This window comes from Benincasa hispida, chromosome 3, assembly GCF_009727055.1.
Source record: "Benincasa hispida cultivar B227 chromosome 3, ASM972705v1, whole genome shotgun sequence".
Lineage (NCBI taxonomy): Eukaryota > Viridiplantae > Streptophyta > Magnoliopsida > Cucurbitales > Cucurbitaceae > Benincasa > Benincasa hispida.
In genome coordinates, this window is record NC_052351.1 from 26,068,749 (window position 1) to 26,081,580 (window position 12,832).

Consider the following 12,832-nt stretch of genomic DNA (forward strand, 5'->3'; position numbering starts at 1 on the left):
ATTTAATTTTGCATGTACCTCTATATCTTAAATTTAGTCACACCGGTCATATAATTGTTGTGAATGATTGGATAAATCACGCAAGATCTTTTCGACTAGCGTTTTTTATGAATTAAGAGGACAGGAAAGTAAAGTATAAGAGGATGGATGTAGTAAGTAAGAGACACTGTGCATCCAGTACATCCAAATGCATTACGGTGAGGGGTGTGTTGTGCTCGCATATGTCCTTTGCCCGTCCTTAGCCAAATGCACTATGTTGAGGTGTCCTCCAGAAATGCGTTGGTTAAGGGGTGTGTTGCGGGGATGTATGTGTGTTGCCCGTCCTCAGCAAAAATTTATCTGTGTTTATTGGAAGTATGGTGTGAATTATGAATCATGCACCCTTCTGAATCAAATTTGTAAAGTAATCAAAGTCTTTGACTCTTGTACAGGCAGTAGAAAATGTTGTAATGCGTTCATTTGTAATTTATTTGTATACTTTGTTAATAGTCAATACAATCAGAGTATATATTCACTCCATTTTTTGCCTGTACCTCTTTCTTTATCTTCCTTTGTCAATTTTTATGACATTCTAAATTTCTTATTTTTACGATCTTCATTGCGTTGCTATGATATATTACATGTTTATACTTAGAAACATTTCCCATGCTTAGTAAATTCTGACTAACACTTAGTTAATTCTTAGTTTAGCAGTACTTTACCTTTTATCTTGTAAAGTTCTGCTCACACCTTCTTTTTGAAATTTTCTTCTAAGTGTTTGTCTAGTCTCTCCAAACAACGTAATGAGGACCTTGTTCATCTTTAAATTTAGGGGTGGGGAAGGTCTGAGCAGATGAGATCAAGATTATGCTGTAGTTAAGAAAATGTGTCCATTTTCATTTAAAAAAAATGTTGCAAAACTTCAATGTCAGCGCAAGGGAAAACCTCAAAACTGTCCCAACCTGATAAAAGTTTAGTTGTGAAAGGAACCTGCTCGTAGTTGGATGTTCATATGACACCCATAGGAGCAAGCCATATTTATGTTGGTTATCAGCATATTCTACACCTTTCCCTCTAGATGCACCAGAGATCTATCAGCCAGTTGGAGAGTCATTGTTGTGGGTAGAAGTTGCCCCACGTTCAGCTGTCTAAAGATTAACATAGGCATCAAATTTATGCTGGCTCCCAGGTCGCACAGTCTTTCCTGATGTACAGTCCTCCTATGGAGCAAGGAATGGTAAAACTCTTAGGATCGCTCATCTTCGATTGAATTATTGATTTGGAACTTTGTGTTAACATCACCGTGGCAAACTTACCAGCTCCCCTCTTCTTACTTACCATATCCTTTAGAAACTTTGCGTAGGCAGGCATTTCCTCAATCGCTTCACTAAAAGGAATTTAACATGTAATTGCTTTAACATAGATAGGAAGCATTAGTACTGTACCTATTCGTTCTTTTTCTTCCTTAGTCTTTGCGGGAAAAGGGGTAACTACATTTTCACGGTTCCCATCTCAGTTGGCTTTGAGGTCGACGCAACCTCTGCTTCTACCTCTTCTTTTTCTCTTTCTTCTTCTTGCGTTACCGCAACTTCAGATTCTGCCTGATAACCTGTAAAAATACAAGTTATTTATGCCACCTTATCTAGATATTGTGGCCAAAAGTTAGTAATTATGCGCCAATTGTATGAAAATTAGCCTAGTATTGCAATAATTATAAATGTTTACGATTACACCCACTAACACCAAAAAGATGGAAGACAAGCCAAACTTTACTCTGTTTTGCAGAAGACCAAGTCACTGTTTGCGCTCAAGGCTCACGAGAGACTAATCAACACATTTTTGTCACATTGCGCCCATCAATCAATAATGAAGAGACGAATACCGCAATGGCAGCGCAATGCGACAGTCGATCCGAGAGCTGTGTTTCAACTGCATGCGATAATAAAAACAAACACCGCATGCGAACCAATGATCGAAAGATGCAGCTGAGCAACGTAAGAGCGGAGGATTGGGACACGTGTACAACTAACAATTGTGAAGAATTGACGGTCTGATTGCATAATAGAAGGAATAATATCCCTCCATCTTCGGAATTACCATAACCATGAGTGGGGACCACAAGGCCGGAGTCAAAGATCTGCACCTATAAATACCCTATTGATTTCAGAGAAAAATATGTTACTTAATATGGGGTTAAGTGTTGCTAGATTGTAGAGAGAAGGCTGAGCTGAGTGCTTAAGGGAAAAAATCCAAGAAGAAGATGAGATAAGGCCGAGAGGTGAATCTCAGATCCAACCTGCCAAACACCCGATCGAAAGCTCTGTGAAAAGATCCCTGCTACCGGTAAAAGCAAGCTGCAGAGGGAAGCTCTTCCTACCATCAAATCATCCCTATTCGGGCAAAGCGATCTCTATCGAAATCTGTGTCAAGACATTTGGCCACTATTTTGTATCTGTTCTATCTCTCTTTCATTGTGTTTAATTCATTGTTTTCTTTATCTCTTCATTCACACACCATGTATCCAAACACTTGTAGAAATATTTAAATGTTTTCGATAAATTCCATTTACCATTTTCTGTCTATTTCCGTTCCTCCAATCACTTTCTCCAATGATATCTTCTTAATTCCTCTGATGAGCCAATTGAATCACCTAAGGAACATAATTGTATTTAAAGATATAAAATATTGTTATCTAAAGCATTGCTAGGACGGCATCTTACCTGTTGAGAGCAAAAGTGAAGGTGTCATTCTGATCTATTGAGAGAAGGTAGGAGAATTGCGTTAACTAAAGACGAGTAGTACTTCCAGGCATGGAAGCAACCTTGCGTTCATTACGTTAGTCTCTGTTTCACCACAGACATGTGGGAGCGCGGCCGATCACTGAGAGGTGTATGCCAAGAGAAGAGCAGAACAGTATTTGTACCTTTTATCCAATTAAGAACTTGCGTTGTTTATATTATTTGTCTTTCTCTTTCTATTCTTTTCATAAGACTTGTCGCTGCATCCTATGTCATTGCATAACTTTCATAGTCAGCCTTAATCCCAGCATTTTGTACATGTAGACTGTATCTTGTATCATCTAGTTTAGGTTTACTGCCTTTTTCTATTTTTATCGCGTCTTTACTGTTTTCCTTTATTTTATTGCAATTTATATACTTGTACAAACACACTTTTAAAGATTGAAAACTTGGTCGCATGTATCATGAACGTATCGCAATAACCTAAACCAGTCCGCGTGTTCAACCTCGGATCACATCGAGAAACTTGCGGTGGAATTACACTTGGTTCCATTGTAAGGAAACTTATGAGCATACTTCATGAACATCCATAATTAACGCATAATTAGACTAGTATCGCATCATTGTGAGGAATCTATATCATCCATCCAAACACGTTACAAGTTTATGGCGCCGTTGAGTGTGTTTATTGTTTGAGTGTGTTTTTGGTATTTTACAGGATAGATCTCATTGTACTGGCTGTTCAACGTGGAGAGCAGCCTGACGGCTTATGAGTTCTGGTGCTAAATCGGAATTCGTAGCTGTCCCTGAGATCGAGCGAACTTTCTGCGCAAGGGTATGTCAGAACAGAATTCGGCGAAAGAAGGTAGCCAGCATGGCGGACAATAACAATAACGCAGTGCCAGTGGTAAACCAAGGGGCTGTTCGACCGACTCAGGATCCTGTCTTCCTAGCGGCCGATCGCAACATCCCAATGCGTAATTATGCAACACCCAACCTATATGATTTTTCGCCTAGAATCTCGAGGCCGATTGTGGAGGAGAATACGCACTTTAAGATCAAGCCGGTCATGTTACAGATGATTCAAAACATCGGATAGTTTGGGGGTCTGCAAGGTGAAAACCCACATGCTCACTTGACCAGTTTTGTCGAAATGTAAGGCAATTTCTCCCTACCTGGCGTCACCCCAGAAAATATAAGATTGTATTTGTTCCCTTACACCTTGAGGGACGAGGCTAAGAGGTGGGCTTATTCACTGGAGCCCAACGAGATCACTTCATGGGAGCAGTTGGTTGATAGGTTCATGAATAGATTCCTCCCTCTATCTGTCAATGCAAAGAGGCGGAGGGAGGTTTTGAATTTTGAGCAAAAGGGTTATGAAACCCTGAGCACCACTTGGGTGCGATGCCGGCAGTTGGTAAAGAACTGTTCGCATATTGGGATTCCTGATATTATTTTGATGGAAACCTTTTACAGTGGCTTGGACTCATCAACGCAAGTAGTTGCCGACTCTTCCGCAGAGGGAGGATTAATGAATGTCATATACGAAAGCAAAGAACATATTGGATCACATATCGCGACAATTTGACGAATGGATTGATACTGGGCTTGAGGTAAGTTGTCTGGAGCCAGAAAAAGTAGAAAGAGTTGATGTGCCAACAGACACAATGAGCGCATTGGTCGAGCAAATGACCACGATGAGATCGCTTCTCTAGATGGTGGCTAATCAGCAGAGAACTCTTTCCCAAGGAACAGCGTAAGTTAATGCGGTGACTCATACAACTGCTATAAATTGCACGCAATGGGAAGAGGTACATCCCGTAGACGTCTGCCCATGGAATCAACAACCCGTATATGCTATGTATGATGAATCATGGGGCAATAACCACAACCCTGGTTGGGGGGGTCACCCAACTTTTGGTTTGGATGAGAATCTCAATCAGAAGGCCCATAGTTTCTATCAATTTAGTTATCAAGAGGATCGAGGCAACCCTCCGGTCTTCACTAATCCAGACTGCAGCCCAAGTAATTCTCAAGGTACGCCACACTGTGACCAACTGTTCACATATGATACCTCTTGCAGTACCTCGTCTCTGGAGACATTATTAAAGCATTATATTGAAAAGAGCGAGGCAATGAGGCAATTGCAAGATGACTCTCTCAAAGAATTAGAAGATCAGATAGATAAGCTTACAAGAGAATTAAAGAAGAAAAAGCCTGGTACACAGCATGGAAGCTCAGGGGTGTCGGGGGCAAGAGTTAAAGAACAATGCCATGCAGTGACACTGCGGAGTGGCAGAACAACAGCCTCGATTATGCCAAAGGTACCAGATGCAGTAATAACACCAGCAGATTTAACTGTTGATGATGAGCAGTTACTGAATAATAGAAGTGACCCTAGTTCAAAAGTAAGATTATCTACAAAAGATGAAGCCTCTCAAGACTTGAATTCTCCATCAATGCAACCTCCAACCAATGACACACAGCAAGCACAGGACCTCACAAAGCAGCAAAGTGAACAAGAAACACGGTGGGATCCTCCACCTTTCCCGTCCAAGCTGAAAAAGAAAGATGATAGCAAGCATTTTTAGAGGTTTCTAGACGTTCTTCGCCAGCTACACGTTAATATCCCCTTGATAGAAGCATTAGAGCAGAATGCCAAGTTATGTGAAATTTCTCAAGGATATTCTCGCAAACAAGAGAAAGATTGGGGAAAATGAAATAGTTGCACTAACATATGAGTGTAGCGCTTTGTTTCAAAACAATTTCCCTAATAAAATGATGGATCTTGGGACTTTTACATTGCCCTGCACCATAGGAGGGAAGATGGTCGGAAACGTGCTGTGTGATTAAGGGGCAAGCATAAATTTGATGCCCTTGTCAATTTTTAAGAAGCTAGACATCGGCGAAGCAAGGCTAACCATGATCACATTACAGCTAGCCGATAGATCAATAAAGCTTTCAGAGGGCAAGATAGAAGATGTTCTCATGCAAGTGGACAAGTTTATCTTCCCAGTAGACTTTGTTATACTGGATTATGAGGCCGATAGAGAAATTCCTATCATCTTGGGATGCCCATTTCTCGCCACAGGGCGGGCATTAATCGATGTGCAGAAAGGAGAGTTGACCATCTTGGTCGATGATCAAGAAGTAAAATTCAATGTACTCAATGCGTTGAAATACCCATGAGACATAAAGAACTGCCAATATATCGAGGAGCTGCGGGGAGAACAATGGCATGAACTCCTGAAGGAAACGGAGGAGGAGGATTTTGAAGTCGACGCAATGTTGGAGGAGGAATGCACCGTAATTCATACAGAATCTAATTTTGAACCGCTCAAGTTATCTGAACGAACATCGCAGCGCATTTAGCCATCTTTAGAAGAGCCACCTGTGTTAGAGTTAAAGTCGTTGCCAGTACACCTAAAGTATGCTTACTTAGGAAGTAACGACTCTCTACCGATTATCATTTCTGCATCACTAAGCAAGGAGAAAGAAGATGCTCTCATATAGATCCTAAGAAATAATGCAAAAGCCTTAGGATGGAGCTTGGCAGACATTCGAGGAATCAGTCCCTCGTATTGCATGCATAAGATCCACCTGGAAAAAGGAAAGAATGGATCAGTAGAAAGGCAACACTGCTTGAACCCTGCCATGAAGAAGGTTGTAAAGAGGGAAATAGTAAAATGGCTGGACACAGGTGTTATCTACTCGATATCTAATAGCAATTGGGTGAGCCTAGTGCAATGTGTTCCAAAGAAAGGGGGGATGACAGTCATCACTAATGACAAGAATGAATTGGTTCCCACAAGGACAACTACAGAGTGGAGAATCTGCATGGATTATCGCAAGCTGAATTTGGCCACTAAAAAGGACCACTTTCCACTCCCGTTTATCGATCAGATGTTAGATAGACTTGTGAGGAATGAATTTTTCTGCTTTCTTGATGGCTATTCAGGGTATAACCAAATAGCAATTGCGCTAGAGGATCAAGACAAGACAACCTTCACGTGCCCATTTGGTACGTTTGCATTCTGACGCATGCCATTTGGACTCTGTAATGCACCAGGCACTTTTCAACGATGCATGATGGCAATATTCTCAGATACTTGGAGGAGTTAGTCGAGGTATTCATGGATGATTTCTCAGTCTTTGGCTGTAATTATGACTCCTATTTGACTAACCTCAAAAAAGTCTTGAAGAGATGCGTGGCAACAAATCTTGTTCTGAACTAAGAGAAATGCCACTTTATGGTGGAGGAAGGAATAGTTCTGGGTCACAAAATCTCCAAGGCAAGATTGGAAGTCGATTAGGCAAAAATTGACGCAAATTCCAAATTACCCCCACCTGTGAATGTAAAGACACTTAGGAGCTTTTTGGGACACGCGGGATTTTATAGAAGATTTATTCGCAACTTCTCCTAGATCCCAAGACCCTTAAGTGCACTTCTAGAAGCTGATCGCGAGTATAATTTTGATGACGACTGCTCCAAAGCATTTAACACCTTGAAAAAGGCACTAATCTCTGCACCAATTTTGATTGCGCTCGATTGGACGCAACCATTTGCATTAATGTGTGATGCTAGTGGATATGTTGTGGGCGTAGTTTTGAGTCAGTGCAAGGCTAAGGTCTTGCATCCTATTTATTATGCAAGCAAAACACTGAACGATGCGCAGGAAAATTATACGACCACAGAAAAAGAAATACTCACAGTAGTATTTGCACTAGAAAAGTTCCGTCAATACTTAATCGGAACAAAGGTGGTGGTATATACGGATCATTCTGTGATTAAATATCTAATAACGAGGAAGGATGCAAAACTGAGGTTGATACGGTGGGTGTTGCTCCTGCAAGAGTTTGACCTAGAAATCAAAGACTGGAAGGTCATAGAGAACCAAGTTGCAAATCATTTGTCAAGATTGGAAAATCGCAAGGTTCAAAGGACATAAAAAGATATTGAGGAAAGATTCCCTGATGAGCTGCTAATGGCAGTAGACATTAATGTTCCCTGGTATGTGGATATAGTAAACTTCCTAGTTTGCGGTCGACTACCGACGATTATACATACCGGCAGAAGAAGAAGTTAAGACATGACGCCAAATTTTATTTCTGGGACGATCCATTCCTATACCGACAAGGAACTGATCATATAATACGTCGATGCGTTCCTGAATATGAAGCTAAGCACATTTTAGAGCTTTATCATAAGTCTCCATATGGAGGACATTTTGGGGGGCAAAGGACTGCAACAAAAGTCTTACAATATGTCTAATTTTGGCCAACTCTATTTAAAGATGCCCATGCCCATGTTGTGAAATACGACAGGTATCAAAGGACAGGGAATATGTCTAAAAGAAATTAAATGCCATTGACGTCAATCTTAGAAGTTGAATTATTTGATGTTTGGGGAATTGACTTCATGGGCCCGTTTCCACCATCCGAAGGTCATCAGTATATTTTGGTTACGGTTGATTATGTATCGAAATGGGTTAAGGCCATCGCATGTGCCAAGAATGACGCAGCCACTATGGCGAAGTTTCTGAAAAAAAAACAGTTTTTGCTCGATATGGACGCCACGAGCCTTAATCAACGATGAGGGCTCTCACTTTAACAACCGCATAATTGACTAACCTGTTGACTAAATTCAACGCCAGCCATCAAGATGCAACTGCTTATCACCCACAGACTAATGTGCAGGCAGAGAATTCTAATAGAGAGATCAAAAACTATCTTGGATAAGGTAGTTAATACTGCCATGAGGGATTGGTCACCCAAGCTTGATGAGGCACTATGGGCTTACACAGGACCTGCCTACAAAACACTAATTGGCATGTCCCCGTACGCCCTGGTCTTCGATAAATCTTGTCATCTGTCACTTGAGTTGGAACATAAGGCGATGTGGGCATGCAAGAAGCTGAAGTTTGATTTAGCCAGTGGGGGGAAGTTCGAAAGCTGCAATTGAATCAGTTGGTCGAATGGCGACAAGATGCCTATGAAAATGCTAAGATATATAAGAAGAAAACGAAGAAATGGCACGATGACCGCATCAATGACTAGACATTCACCAAAGGTCAACAGGTATTGTTATTTAATGCACGTTTGCGACTGTTCCCAGGAAAGTTGAAGTCTCGCTGGTCGGGGCCATTCTGAATCAAAACAATCTTTCCTCACGGCGTAGTGGAATTAACAACTTTAAACGGGAGCAGCGCATTCAAAGTCAATGGTCAGCAGATCAAACCCTACTATGGAGGCGGCTTTGATCGATGCATGGATACCATTGACTTGGGCAAGCAGGATTAAACCACTTGAAGGAAAAACGATTGTAGTAATTCTAAGAACTTCTTTCAATCGATCTTCCTATCTATGTTTACTTGCTTTCTTTACCGCTTTCTTTTACCGTTTTCTTACTTCCGTAATTAATGTGTAGTAGGATTAGTTTTTTATGTTTTGGCAATTTAATTTTGCATATGTTTCCATACTTTAAATGTACTTGCACCGGTCATATAATTTTGTGAATGATGGGATGAATCACCATAAGGTCTTTTCGACTTGCGTTTTTTATGAATTATGAAGAGAGGAAAATAAATTGGTATGTATGAGGGGATGGGTGTAGTAAGTGAAACCAAGAGAAGCTATGCGTCTAGTACACCCAAATACATTACGGTAAGGGGTGTGTTGCATGCGTATATGTCCTTTGCCCAGCCTTAGTTAAATGTACTATGTTGAGGTATCCTTCAGAAATATGTTTAGGTAAGGGGTGTGCTGCGGGGATGTATGCGTGTTGCCCATCCTCGGCAAAAATGTATCTGTGTTTATTGAAAGCGTGGTGTGAATTTTAAATCATGAACCTTTCTGAGTCAAATTTGTAAGATAATCAAATTCTTTGACTCTTGTACAGGCAATAGAAATTTTTTTGTAGTGCGTTCATTTGTAATATATTTGTATACTTTGTTAATAGTCAATACAATCAAAGTATATATTCACTCTACTTTTTGCCTATGCCTCATTTTTTATCTTCCTTTGTTAATTTTTGTGACATTGTTAATTTTTGTGACATTATTAGTCTTTTATTTTTACGATCTTCATTGCGTTGCTATGATGTATTATATGTTTACACTTAGAAACATTTCCCATACTTAGTAAATTCTGACTAACACTTAGTTAACTTTTAGTTTAGCAGTACTTTACCTTTTATCTTTCAATGTTCTGTTCAAACCTTCTTTTTAAAATTTTCTTTTAAGTGTTTGTCTAGTCTATCCAAACAACGCAATGAGGACCTTGCTCATCTTTAAATTTGGGGGTGAGAAAGGTCTGAGCAGATAATATAATAAATATGCAGTATTTAAGAAAATGCGTCCATTTAAAAAATATATATATATAATAAGTTATACAAAACTCCAATATCAGCGCAAGGGAAAATTTCAAAACTGTTCCCAACCTGATAAGAGTTTAGTTGTGAAAGGAGCTTGCTCATAGTTGGATGTTCGTATGACACCCGTAGGAGCAAGCCAAAACGAAAGTGGGTTTCCAAGAACAACGTAGTATAAACAAGAGAAAAATAAAAAGAGTGCAAGGGACAACTCCTCTGATTATCATGAGTTAATGTTGAAAATGGCACATAACCATAGTTGGATGTTCGCATGACACCCTTGGGAATAAGCCAAAACGAAGAGTGTAACCATGATCAACTATCTCTAAGTGAATAAATGACGCAAAGTTTTGACTCACCGCATATAGACACAGCAAGTTGTTTTGATAAAGAAGAGATAAACATTCTATTTTGAAAACTAGAAAAGTGTCTTTGAGCAAAATTTTGTTACATAGAAGAATAAAGTAGGGCTTGCTAAGAATTAGCAAGGATAGAAGGAAAGTGCAATGTCAAGTAATGTGCCTAAGTGTAACATTCGGAGCAACCAATCATCGCAGAAATATAGGATAGGAATGGAGCATGATTGCCTTAGTAGAAGATATTGCTTGAGGACAAGCATATATCTAAATTTGGGGGTGTGATAACTAGTAAAAATACAAGTTATTTATGCCACCTTATCTAGATATTGCGGCCAAAATTAGTAATTATTCGCCAATTGTATGAAAATTAGCCTAGTATTGCAATAATTATAAATGTTTGCGATTGATGGAACACGAGACATACGCAGCGGAATTAGGATCTAATTACACTCTAATTGCTCTTAAATTAAAGGAAATAAGCATGCATCATGAAGGGAAAAATAGTGAATTAAAAGTGTAGGATACTACCTTTGAAGCTCCGAAAATCGCTTTTCCTCATTGAATCTTGACCCAAACTCTTTCGGACCACCGCTAGAGTTGACCTACTATCTCTGGACTTAGAACCGAGTTGTGGGACCCAGTGGGTGAAGAAAACTGAGAGAGAGAAAATAAATGGAAAGTAAGATGGAATTTGGGTAGGTTTGGGTTTTTCTCTTTTTTTCAAAGTTGTGATTTTTCCAGCCCAAATATAAAAAACCAATTTCCAAAATTGCAAAAACTCATTTCGTTCAAAGTGAAAGCCCAATTTATAGAAAAATCCATGCAACAATTACATGAACTAAATGCATAAAAATTCCAACACCTATATTCCACTATCTTAGTGGGCTTAATGTCTCCACTATAAGCCAACAACTAGCCCACTATTTTGTTAGTGGAATTATCCAACAAAAGTTTGGATTTTCCCACTAACTATAGTAAAGGGCAAAATAGTCATTTGGTCAAAGTCGAACTTTGACCAAAAAGTCAACATTTTTGACTTTTTATGATTTTTCTCGTGTTGACTAATTTTGACCTCCCGAGCATGAATTCGCATTCATTTTCTCGAAATTCAAATCAAATTTGAATATAAGGTTGGTTAAAGTTTGATTTTTCAAAGTCAAAAGGCAACTCTTTGACTTTTTTACATCTTTGACCATTTCCATTATTTTCGAGCTTCCGAATATGAACATATTCATATTCTTGATATTTAAATCACATTTAAATATTAAAGCTGTATTTCTAAGCTGAAAAACCCGACCACTATATCACATATACTTGTCGGTTTCTCTCTATCTACCTAATTCGAACAATTTGAATTATTCTATCATACTATTCTAAGTTTATTCCATATGAGCTAGTAGGGGAACCTAATGGACCTATAGATCATGGGCTCCAACGATATGAGATTAGCTGGCTAAACTCTTTAGACGGAGCTAATCAACATTAGTTAACTCATGAGGCATTCCACTATAGTCTCGTAGTTGCACTCCCCTCACTATAGATATATTTGTGTCCATATGATATAACCATGATTAGTAAGCTAATCCTTCACAGATTGTTCGTAACCTCGGTTGGGTCATAAAAATCGTTTTACCCCCAAGACTACATCTTGTTTTCCTTAAGTTCCACTGATCCTCTAGTGAACAATTGGTTTAAGATCCAACCTATAAACCGAATCCCTCTCAGGCCAAGGAGAGGGTGGGGCCCTTGTTCAAGACCTGGATTCAGTAGTAAAGGGAACAACCTATCTACTGTCCCTATAACGGGTAGGAGTGAATTCCATCTTACACCCTATGTTCCCAGCTATCCACCCAATCTTACCCCTGAAATGGGAGGCTTATTGGGCCAGCGATATTGAGCTACCCTCACCTATGCAGATATAAGGATAATTCTAAGTGAACAGGAGTTCATAGTTAACTCAGGATTAAGATTAAGTTACCTAGGTCATCAATTAAGAAATAGTCAGTTTTAAATAAAACGGTATTTAGAACATAAAAAGTGACTATTTCATCTTATGTAAACTCTTTACATTGGATACCCCCACTCACATATCTCTATATGAACGATTTAGGATCACATCGTTTGTACTAACTACAAAGCGAGCCGCATCCATAGTATCCCCAGAATAAGGCATCCAACCTTATTCATATACTATAGACCATTTTGGCTATATATTTGAACTTGATTCACCTTTATATCACTACATAAAGTTCAAACTACATTAAATAGCCTCAGGACCTTAGTTTATTGGATTCAAGATTACAATTTCAATAACAAATTTATGGAAAAACAAAATAGAATATATTTATAAATTTACAAACTACGAGTTTTAGGACATAAAATCCAAC